Genomic DNA, 12,760 nt, shown 5'->3' with positions numbered 1-12,760 from the left:
AATCTTTCCATTACCTAACACATTATTTTTCTAATTGCGTTTCCGGCTATTAAGATGCAACTACTGGTTAAATACTGTTTCTGTATGAACTAATTATTTCCTGCTCGCTCTATAATTCTACTGATTATATTGCGCTGTGTGAAATTTGATTGTTGAATGAGCTGTCGCATTCAACAGCGTTCAGTTTGTTCTTTTTATTCATTGTAATACTACGTTACTGTAAAGTAGCACATTTTGTACCCTCTACTTTTTGTACAAATATTCACATGTGTACTTTAATTAGTCTATATGTTATAATAATTGATTGTACTCTCCTCCCTTACAATATGTCCGGAGGGGCCTGTAAGGTATGTATATATATATATATATATATATATATATATATATATATATATATGCTTAGCATATATAAGTTGCATGTATATGCGTAGCTTACTTAGATTGCGACATCTCGACTCAATCCTTGCACACAGCGGTCTTGCACACTTTCAAAGAACAAACTGACGTGTCTAAACCTTGTATCGCTTTTGCTATTTCCTTCCTACTGTACGCTCAGCACACCTGGAGTTTTCTTAGGTTCCTCCAGAGTCGGTTAAGTCGACCTATGTAATGCTACGAAAAAATGTGCTTCCAGTGGTTCTTTTGGAATAGTAGTCTGTAAGACGTGTGGTGACAAATTATGAACCCTTAAAGAAGCGCTACAGGTGGAGCAACTACGTGCCTTAACTACGGGGCTAAAGCCACCTGTTTTCACCAACATCACCACCAGCACCAACGGCGGCAGGTTCGAACCCCTGTCGTCCGGTAGTGCAACGCAACGCTCTGACCATTAGGCAAGGCTCGCACGCAAGCTTCTCTCCTGTCAAAGTTGTTGCTTGAAACATCTGGCGCGTGCGTCATGGCCAGTTTCTTGCATTATTTCGCGACAGCTAGCACTATGAGACTATGTTCTATGTGAGACTGCACTGCTTCTGCGATCGGCGCACATTTTTCGTCACACGGATACCTACAATCTGTTTGGCGTTCAACCGTGCAATAACATGCTGTTAAAAAGAAATGGATATCCGAATGCTGTCGCCGTTAAGACTACGCTCCCACGGTGGTCGTCTTGAACACTGCAGTAGTTCAACTGCCGTGTGCCTTCACTTATTTGATCGTGGTTTGAGAAGTTCTCTCCATGAAGACAACCAGTAGGTTTGGGGTTCACTCTCCATGAATCAAACAGAATCAAGTTATTATCCTCCTTGGTCAATTTTGCATTCAGTTTGACGTGACCATGTTCTCCGAAACATGGTACGCTACTGACAGCGATAAGTTCTTGCTTGTTGGCTACAACCAGTATCACATAAACCGTAGATGCATGGGCGGCGGAGGAGTGGCTATGCATATCGCGCGAAATAAGTCATATGAACTACACGTGTCACAGGCGACTTTGAAGTGCTCTGCTTAAAAAATCAAACTGAAATTTTTAACGTGCTATACCGTCCCCCCACAGGAAAGATTTCTTAGATTTGTTTAGACGAAGTATTAGAATACGATACGCTCAGCCAAGCATGCTTCTTAGAGGTGACTTGAACGTAAACTTCCTTGGCGAGAATGTGCACTCTGCTCAGCTGATTAATAGAATATGAGCGGTTTTCAGTGCGTCGTTACCGCACCTACACGCATAACAGAACATAGGCAATCCGGACTGAATTTAGATGTTTCTGTCCACAGTATTAGTACGATATGCTGAGATATAAGCGACCATTGTATATTGTAATCACGTATTCAAGTCCTAAGCCACAAGATGATGTTCCCGAAACTTTTGTAAGATACAGGTGCTTGTCGAAGCAAAATAAGGACTCCTTTCGGGTCTGAAGTACCAAAGCCGATTGGTCTGCGGTGTATACTATAAGATCAATAATACTGATGCCTACGCTGAATTTTTGTCCATAATTTCAGAACCTTACGACGCTTCATTTCTATATAAATGTTTCAAACGAAAGAAAAGCATTAGGAAACCGTGGATGGGACCAGAACACATCAAAATGATGAATAAGAAAAATAAACACTCTAAATAATGTTTGTCTTCAAGAAAACCGAGCCAGTCAAAGGCATTCAGAAAGCACCGTAGCCTATTAAATTTTTCATATTTTTAATATTGACACGCGTACTTGTTTGTCTTTTTGCAGTGACCGCACTTCACCAGCTAATAAATGCTGCAACTTATCACGCAGTGCAAAATAGGCTTTTCTGTATCGGAAGTTCCCCGAATGTTATCGTGGGTTCTCTCGGTTATGTACGCGTTTAGCCGAGCGTTGCATGATCACACACATTGCGTGCACAACACGAATAGCGGGGTACATTCTAGAACTGACGCGAGCATCAGCGATTTCTCAGGAAGGGTTGATGAGCCATGTACAAATAGCGGACGCGTGTGATCTGCAAATGAGATTTTCGACGATCGATGAGTGGTGCTCGCCGCTTACAGTGTGCTGGGCGTTATCGCTTTTGCGGGGCACAGGATAGCCCAATAATGTGGTAAGCTCGTATGTCAGTTTGGACACCATGTCTTTCTTTACCTTTGCTGCAACGTGGCAATATACAATTGGAGGAAGTCGGCACTTCATGCGCGTCCTTACTTAGAAATTGAAATTTTTCTTGAAGCTTCAAGAGGAGACACAGACTAAAGGAATTTGCTTGACAGGTGTCTCTGTCCCCACATTTGCGATAACTAAGCGTGTGCGAACAAAGCTCGTGCAGTAGAAGAACCGTCTTTATATTATTGCGCGCTGTTCTGCAGAGATGTGGCTGCAAGTCAATGACTTCGACAGGTGACCGAGTGAGACTTTCCTACCTGCATTATATCCGTCCTTACTTCAACGATAGCAGAAATTATTGCGCCGGAAGTGCTGCACATCTGCTGTTGAGATTGACCGTAACATATAGTGGCACCATGCGAAGCAGCCATTCCCACCCGTGCAGTGAAAGAAGACGCAGAAGAAGCAAGCTGCTCCAACTGCTCTGCACGCATCGTGGAACACGGTCTGCGCGCTCTACGTTCCAATTTTGGGGAACGTCGATGTGCAGTCAAGTCGACCCGTGTTGCTTGCTGCTTGACAAAAAGACCTGGACAGCTTACCCAAGTAATTTGAGCCGTCCTGACAGGTACGTTATCATGTCATCGAGCAATCAGCCATTCTGTGCGCGGTTTCGAGAAGATTTGCGCATATTATGCTTTTAGCTTAACCGCAACCGTGCACTGTTATTAAGTTCTTAGTATACGGCGGCATATATTCTGTACCAATACACCGGGTTCTCCGAACCACTGAACTGCAGCGTGCCCCAGCGAACTTTTGATGTCGCGTTCGTGGTACACAAGTTCGATAGGTAAAGCAAACATATAATGCGAGGCATTCTTTCCCGCAATCTTCGCACTTCACGGTAGGTAGCTAGGGGTTGGTTCCTGTCTTGCCTTGCTTTATAAAACGAAAATAATTTATGACCTATGGTGGAATCGAACCTCGGCCGCGGAGCGCACTAGCCTGGTGGTCTAACCACTGGCCCACCATTCATAAAATGTTTTTTTAACCACAAGGTGACGATCGCACGCATACTTCTCTCATTCCGACGGCAGCAATCCCTCTGAAACACTCGGCGCTTGGGCCACGCGACACCTAGCTCTTCTTTTCTCGGGACAGCTCGCACTTTGAGGAACCATGTCAGCATAGCCTACTTTCGCCAGCTATTTATTACCTTCCAGCAATTTGCGCCATGCAGAAACAGTGCGAGATTCTGCTAATTTCGTTATCGCCTAAGGTAATCACGTTTTAATTTTTCTTCGCTGCAAAACGAAGGTCACTAGCTTTATTAGGTCACTAGGTATTAGGTCACTAGGATATTAGGTCACTTGCTGACCTAATATCCTACGCCGGCCGCCTTCACATTACAATGGCAGCTGTTATACCACTGCGGCTTCGTAACGACCGCAGAAATGTTTACATGTGCCCATCTTTAGTTCGTAGCAATCACGTATTTATCCATCACGACTTTACTCGCGCTCCTTTACAAGCTCCTTTTGACGGCCCCTTCAGAGTCCTCAAGCGTGACGCCAAGTCAAGTTTTTCACGCTTTTTGTCAAAGGACGGGAAGAGGCAATTTCCATCGATCGCTTGAAGCCGGCTCATGTAGGCGCTGGCAGCGCCATTTCCACAACTTAAGCCGCTCAATGACAGTGTCTTCATCCCTAGGATAAGAGCCATGTAGAGGACAGTACTTATAGAGCCCCGCCGTGGAAGAAGAGGCTGGACTACCGCCATCAGGCATATAGGCTCGACGATGGCAACCGCGACACCAACGCAGTCATCTGTTTAACAAATGGCAATTCTTTGTGGGCCTTCTGTTTCTACGAACCGATAAAAGCTAATGAGGGCTGGGTCATGCTCGATGAGGTTAAGGACGTATCAGGGTTGATACGGGTCGGATAAATTGCGATAAGGTTGATAAGGACCAATTAGGGTAGATAAGGGCGGGATCGAATACGATAAAATTAATAACAAGTGATAAAGCTCGGATATAGTCGAATAAGGTTGATTTCAACCGATAAGGGTTGATAAGGGTCTGTACTGGTTGGATCAAATTTGATAAGATAGATAATGACGCCGGGCTGCGTGAAGACGAGCAAGTGGCACAATGCTAACGCATAATTAGGCAACGCCAGTGGAGTTTCTGCCGTAATTTTACTACTTTTTCCAATACCTTGTATTGTGCCATGTAGTGCGAATATTTATAATACCGTATTTTTACTCTTGCATTGTATTCTGGCCCTTCTGCTCTGCAATGTACTACTGTGTACCTTAGAGGGTCTTACAAATAAATAACTTCCCACAGCGTCTGGTTGCACCCCCTTTGCCGCGGAAGTTGTGTGCGAGGTGCCGAGCCGCTCGGCGCTATTGCGGTGGCATGACTGAGAGATGATTCATTTCCTTCTAATTGGGCGTCGGTGAGCCAATTTGTCAACAGCGGCGGCAGAATTGCGTCTAAAATTGATCGAAGTATAGAGAGGCTTCAACTCTACCGAATTGGATTCCACGCTGCTCTAGACGGCGAATGTCTCGCTGTGAGCGAGCCTTAGCACTTGTTACATGGTTGTTTCACCATCGTCTTCGCGTCTTTCTAATCGTCTTCCATTAATTTTTTGTGGCCTTCACGTGCAGTGCCACAAAGAGGCAGCGACATCAGAAGCAGCAGCGGCCCAGGGACCATGGCCGCCGGCAGGGAGGACATGTACCCCATGTCGCCTTCGGGCCCTAGCCCCTACGATACCCTCACTCCCAGTGCATACGAGTGAGTGGCAAGCTCCGACTTCCTGCATTTTATAGACGTGCTTTTCTATTGTACGTGTCATTAAATGTTTAGATTGGCGTGATCCCTGGTATACGTTAGCACGTTACGTTTGGCACTCATTGCACGCACCGCCACTCCACAAGATCATGGTAGACATGCCGAGCGATGAACGTGTTAGCGGGCTGTGATCGCGTACCGTGCTTGAGTGAAAAATGAAATTGACTGTGCTTTGGGGAACTAGGCTCTCAGAGCTTTCTGTATCGGGCCAATGCATCGGAAACTGTAAGACGCTGGTGCAGTGAGCTAAGTGGAAATCGAAACACTTTCTTGGATTCGTTTTCTTATCGCCTTCAGTCTGCGCAGCATCTAAAGAAGCGGCGCGTGTTAATAATGACAAAAGTTCACTAATACTTTGTCCTCAGCATGAGAGGACACTAAGCGATGGTCAAAGAAAAAATTGGCTGAAGGCTTATCTTGGTTAAGCCTGGAAGATTGCGAAAGCAATACCCTTGGCTGCGCCTTGGTTCGGCTGATGGTGTGGACATAGTTGCTCTTTGTTAAACTTATGGCTATACATCATCCGACATAGTGCAAGGCAGCGCGCCGACCACTGTGAGGAGCCGAGCTGTAGCCCCATTTATCCTCCTAGCATGACGTCACACCAGCGAGCGCCCTCTCTCGGTAGCGCCGCAGCAGTGGCGCGCAAGGCTTGGCCTCCACCATGGATGCTGCGAGCTGGGGCCCCGTCTCTCGGTCTGGCGTGACGTCACACGGTCACGTGACGCGCAGCTATGTAAGGAGGCGCCACGACCACCGATGGGCCGAAAGTGCGAGCAGTATTGCTTTCGCAATAAAACGTAATGCATGCCATGCACGAGGGGCTTCGCGGCCAAGACGGCTACGAGATGGCGCCTGAGTAGCGCGAGTCGTCCGCATACAAAGAGCTGCACTAGCGGAGGTTGTCTCTTGCGGCTGCTGTGCATCGCGCTGACACACGCGCTTCTTCTCGCGATCTCCTGATTAGCGAGGCAGTTGCGTCACACCTATAGCTCTGTTTGCAACGCGGCTCACGAGACAGTGTGTCCGCGCAAGCCATTATGCCACGAAATGAAAACACTCTAGCGCTGGGCCCAAAATTCGCACCAGGGTGTGTCGCAATCGACGGTGAATTTTTATCCTCAAAATTTCTTATGACTAGGCTTCAAGATTGTCACGTGACACTCCCTCTTATTTTTTTCTTTCCTGCATGGCAACCACAAAGGCACCACCACCTTGCTACCTTTTGCTTTCTTAAGAGCTAAATATTCAAAATGTGATGTAAAAAGAAGCATTTGCATCTTGTATCGCAGTGCTACCGGCAAAGTGCAAAGTGCAAAGTGTATCGGCAATGTGCTAAATTCCTTCCGGAGACCTATATTTTTTAGAAGGATCCTATCACTGTTTTTAAAATGGCAATATAATATTTACGATGTGTGAAAACATGGAATTCTAGATTTGCGTGCGCCGGCTGGATTACCTCCAGCAATCCCAATCGCACGGAGAGAACATACTTTCAGAGAGGGGCGTGGCCGCCCCCTGTTCCGCGCCTCGGCGCTCGTAACCGAGGCGTCGGAGAGGCTCTCAGGCGCTTATGTACTGTTGTCGCGGCTTGGATGAGGCGACCAAAAAAAAAAAAAAAAAGGTTTTCCGCTGCTTTATGCCATTTTACTGATTCGCAAAAGACTGCTCAAGTTGTATGTGGGTCAAAGTGCGTGATGGGCCACAATTTTGTAGTGATGCCGTTTCGCGATGCTAATGTGTTTTGCGCTTTTCGCGTTTGTGAGTGGTCAAAAGCCGCTCAGCGTCGGGTGATGTGTGGAACGCGGCCACTCAAGCACAAGAAAAGCGCCGAAATACATTACCGTCGGCAAAAAAGCATCGTACAAAATTGAGGCCGCAGAACCAATTTTCTCGAATGCTCGCTACATTCAAGTGAGTACGTAGAAGAGGAATGTCTCTGCAAAAGATCCTGGTATGCAGAGGTGGATCCAAGTTCCTACATGGGGGGGGGGCGTCGTCTGTAACTAGAATGTCATGATTTGTTCTCAGTTGCATCCCTCAGCGCCTTTTTCAAGAACATCTTGCAGACCACCATGTGTCCAGTTTGACAACGATTTATTGACGCCAGTGGGCGTGGTGAAACCTTGTAATGTCACTAAAAACAATCTAAAATATTGTACCGGAATCTGGAGAATATCGGCTACAGATAGGAACGCAAGGGGGAATTCGAAAAGTTATACAAACAGCATTAACCAGCAGAATGTGACGATTTCTTCATTTACTCTAAAAACCCTGCCGAGCTATGCCTATATGGAAGTAGATTAACACTCGTGAGTCTTGGAGAACAAGTAAACTCTGGAAGAAATTCGCCGGTTGTGCGTTTATAATTTTCTGAGCCAGTTTCAAAGCTGCCCCTTCAGAGCAGCCAGCTTCAAAGCAGTTTCACCAGCTCGTATCGGCGCTTTTTTTCGTCTGTGCATTTCGCCGTCCTGATATGGGGTGAAGCAACAAGTAGCACTCCCCGCCCAAAGAAACGAGCGCCAATCACCAGTGTACTGAGACTGATGTGCACGTGAGAGAACCCTTAGTGGTCAAAATTATTTCGGAGCTCCGCTCTACGAAGTACCTTGTAACTATGCTACATTTGTGCCAGTACGCTCGGAAAATTGTATTGCGATAGACATTATATGGACACTCCAGGCGGTGACATCGACATTTTCTCTCAATCACGGTGAACACATTCGAACAAGGCAACAGCGCAACATTTTAGTTTAGGCAGCATGCATGTGCGCGTTACAAAGAAAGTCGAGTGCCACGCTGACGCTAACAGAACCGAACAAACCCGGCGATCGGTATCGAACATGCTCGCTTCTCGCGATGTCGCCGGCGCCACCAGGTCTGGCGACACCTCACCCTCTCACCCCACCTTGGTGAGGAGGGTCAGGAATCGCTAGACCCTGCGGCGCCGGCGGTGAAAGTGGGGTCCTTCGCGAAAGCTATGCTCGCATTGCGCACAATGCTTGGTGCTTGCCTGCGAGGCTTCCCATGTTTCCCTTCCAAACTCCCTCCGTCGCGCCCAGTTGTGCCACGGAGCGACATGCGGACACGTACTTTTAGGAGCAAGACGAGGAGCACTGGGCAGTGAGGGTGGCGGAAGTGGCGGCACGTGGAGACGCAGCGTCGTCGCCGCTACGATGGCTCCTGACTGGAGCTACAGGCACGAACTTAAAGCTCCTATGTGAAGTGTGCGTGCGTGTGATCGCCGCGCGAACTGGCCATTCGAGGAACTTTACGCGTTTTCGCGGGCTCCTTTCACGCTTGGAAAAACGCTTTTATGTAGCACGCGTTGAGCAATAGAAAGCTGTACCGGGAGCTTTTCATGTTGCTGTACAATTTTCTCATTGACACTTTTCATCTAACTATAATATTTGTCAAGTTGAATAATTAAGACTAATTATGTAATTAGGCGGAAAATAAGAAATAATCTGAGCATCTCCAGCGACGGAAAACGACATTACCTTGGTTCTGTCCGGCTACGTGGCATTCGCATATTTCTAAACCTTGGTGCATGATAGTTGCGATACCCTGTTGCCCGTAGGTCAGATTTTCGACGATGACCGACTTTGCTAGCTCCTATTGTTGTGCTTTGATTGTCACTATAATTTCTCGGCGCAAACTCACCCTATAAAATGTTATTTTCGCGATTCACAATTCTTGCTACTGTGTACATAGATGGATCTATTACAAACACACTGCGCGCGGGAAAGTTGTTCTGAATTGCTTAGTAACGAATATATAAACTAAATTTCTGCTTTGCAACACGCGGAACGACTGGTCAACCTCTTTAACGTGGCTTTTTAGTCTTTTTCTAAGCAATATGAATTTTTCGTCACTCGCTTAAGTTGAGCCACACAAGGAAGTCTTGCGCATGTTCGGCAATACATGAAGTGATTGTAGTTCCTGGGGAAAACAGGTTGCGGAAGTCTCTGGACATTTATTTTTGCAGCCGCAACGAGTCCCCTACTGTTTGGTTTTTCTTCCAGGAGGGACGTCGAGTCCATCACCCCAGAGGACACGTAAGTGCCAACGCCCCGTCTGTGTGTTCAACTCGCGAAGCGGACAGCCGATTGACAGCACCTGTAAGGCACCACGTAACGCGAGGTGAACCGCTCGCGTTTGCGCTCGGAGTAGGTAAAGCCCACGCAGGTGGCACAGGCGTCACTGCATTCTGATCCTGCATGCTAGTGTGTGAGTTAAATTTCCACAACGGCAGTCGCATACCGAGGCGAGCAACAGTGGAAAGTTGTTGACGTAGCGTCTTCGGGTGCAACCTACAAACCCGGAACCCACAAGGTAAAAATTCATCCGGAAATGTCCACTGCGATTTGTTTCACAGCCTCGCACCTTTGCTCTGTGATATTAATTCCGATCAGTGCTTCAATCAACAGACGATAAAAGCGTTGCGCGCATTCAACTTGGGGACCTATTTACCGTCTCGAAGTGTACATACCGGCGCATAACAGGTACACTGTGCTGCGCATTGTACACTCCCACACACCCCAGCGGCCCAATCGACCCTTGCGCGCCTGGCGGTTGATGAGAGAAACTGGCCTGCACTTCCTGTTTCGGTTTCGCTGGCGCGAAGTTTGGATTACCCCGCGTAACCGACGCTAGACTGTAGCGGAAGCTTGTCATTTCAGACCACTTTTCTTCACTCAGATGGAAACCTTTTTTTTTGTCGTTTTGGTTTAGCGATTCCCTATTTTGTCGAGTTCAATGTTTGGTGTGAATTGAGGTCGTGACGCAATTTTTATTTCAATTAAGTTATAACAGATGGAGATAGAGGTAATCATAATTCACTACGGCTTTATCCATCGCGCTTGTCTTCTGTGTTTTGGTACAAGCGGTCATATGTATCAAAGAGACAGAGTTTCCGCAATGTTTTTCTTCCAAGGCAAGATAGGCTTCTTCTGGGTTCTGCCGTTGTTAAAGCACCACGACACACAGCAGTAGCTGTCGTAGCTTGGACCGCCGGACGGCATGGCATCAACACGGTCTGAAAATGTCAAAACGTGCACGATTCGTTAATTACCAAAAGCATATGTACACGTCACAACTGAACCAGGAAACCACTTTGAATGAATGGCGAACCGATGCACAATATAAAACCACCGACACATTCTGACCTCGGACCCATAAAACTCGGACTTACAAGGATAAATGTTAAGACCCCGTACAGGGGTGTTGAAAAGTTCCCAGGCCGCCAACCTATGTAATCCCATGGCATCACGGCCTGTGAACTTTTGGACACCCCTGTACGTACTGAGTATAAGGAGTACATTGGTAGGCAAAATAGCAGTTCACATAAGCGTGGTAAAGATAAATTCGAAACGTCCAAATACGAGGCCTTTGTTCAAATGCGCGCCACGCCGCGCCTACGCGAGAATACGTTGTGCAATGTATTCCGCCACGAAAAAATGATAAGGAACCGAAAGTAACTAGAATGCGCAGTACTTCTCAACACGGCCGCCGCAATAAGCACATGCAGTAGTCATTGGGGACTTTTCCCCACCGTTAGTTTTTTGTATAAACAAGCCGCGCGGATGTATGCACCACCGTCCGTCCGTGCGCCGTAGATACACACCTCGCTGGAGTACAAAACACAATAAGCTACGCTCGCGGTTTATGTCACAAGCCATTGTTTGCAAGCAGTATCATTAAAATATTCAGGTGCCCTTACTCTATAGGGGAAACGAGCAAGCAAAGCTTGGCTACAGCGTGCCTAACGTCCTGATTTTCTTTATTTAGGTAGCGCCCGTCCCCGGAACGCCGTTTTCGGTCTAAATCGGCGTGGCGTCTTTTATGTTCTTTCCAGCGTTCGTCAGCCTCTAGAACGGGCCAACGAAAGGACTGTCAACCGTCACGCGATCATGTAAACGCGGATTACGAATTCAATTTTCTCGAAACCGGAATTTTCCTGAAATGTGCAATTCCTGATATTGACCTTAAGCGTTGGCCAGCAGATCCTTTTTAGTCCGCCAACACGAACTATTCCAATGGAGCAGCGATACCGTGGTTATCGCAAACAGCGCTGGGCAAGAACGTTTTACCCTCGCAAATCGAGACGCAGCGTCTCGATGGCGTCTGACAAGCTGCGAGTCGCAGTGCACAGCCGTGAACCGGTCGAAGTTAATGGAAGCATCGCGTTGTTTGATGATTTTCATGGAAGGCAACCAACAAAGATTATTCCATTCTCGGTGTGGGTAGCAAAAAAGCACATGGTACAGCCCTCTCGCTACGCGTTTCTTGAGGGGGCATGCTTTTCGCATTGTTCGCGTCTAGCCGTCTCATATAGAGCCACAAACTGGTTTTTTAGCGAACTTCGTCGCCCTCACAAGTCAGTTACTCCAAGCTTCGCTTGAAAACGTGACTCACCTGTCTCACACACGAAAACACCGCCGCAGCCGACGTTCACGACACCTTCCCGCTGGCACGCCGCTGATACACGAATCGTAGATTTCTTCTCGATGGACGAATGGTGATTGGTGTTGATGGCAGTACGAATGAAGAAAAAAAAAGCACGGAAAGTGTCTTGGATAAATTCTGTTTTTATGCATAAGAAACACGTCAAATTTGGGCGCATATTTATTATATTGTAAAACGATTGAGCAGAATTCATTACATTTTCCTTTTTTGCTCCTGCGTCCTCTGGCGTTTGGTGAGAGCACTAGTTCGTTACGTAGCCGCGACGTAGCTCCCGAGGCCAGATTTCTCGGAGTGGTCCGCTCTTACTGTCACCGTATCGACACGCAAGGAAGGCTATAAGGTCTCCAGGTACACGCACTGCGTTTGGCTGCATAAGCGACGCAACGTCATGCTACACCAAGGCAGAGTTACTGATCAGCAGCTGTGTGCATAGCACACCGCGGAGCATACACTGAAGGCAACGCACAGCTAACCTCAAGCTAAACCTTTCTGATCCTTCCATTTGAAGCTGGCAAACACTCTGACGCTTTTGCTTCGGTTGCGTCTCGTACACCACCGGGGTTGGGGGGGGGGGGGGGGGGGGGAGTGACTCCTGCAACGCCGCTGGCGGCGCTCATCTTCACGCCAGCGTTATGTCACTAGACGAATGAAGGAGCATGTTTATTCTAAGAACTTGTACTTGGGCTTGCCTTGCGAAAGATTAGTAGAGAGCGTACTCCACACCTCCCGGCGGATGCCTGTTTTATAGGCGAAGGACCATAGCGGCTCCACTGAGGCACGAACCGTCCCTGCAGGCAGATTTACACTTTGAAAGAGCGCACCGCACCCGTGTGACGCCGGCGTGCGTCCTCCAGCCCTAGGCAGATCCCGAGAAGGTTGTCGGACATTGGGTCCGTTTCCGCGTTGC

Source organism: Dermacentor andersoni, chromosome 3 (genome assembly GCF_023375885.2).
Source record: "Dermacentor andersoni chromosome 3, qqDerAnde1_hic_scaffold, whole genome shotgun sequence".
NCBI lineage: Eukaryota > Metazoa > Arthropoda > Arachnida > Ixodida > Ixodidae > Dermacentor > Dermacentor andersoni.
The sequence above is the reverse complement of the archived record's forward strand: the minus strand, read 5'-3'. Positions refer to the sequence as shown.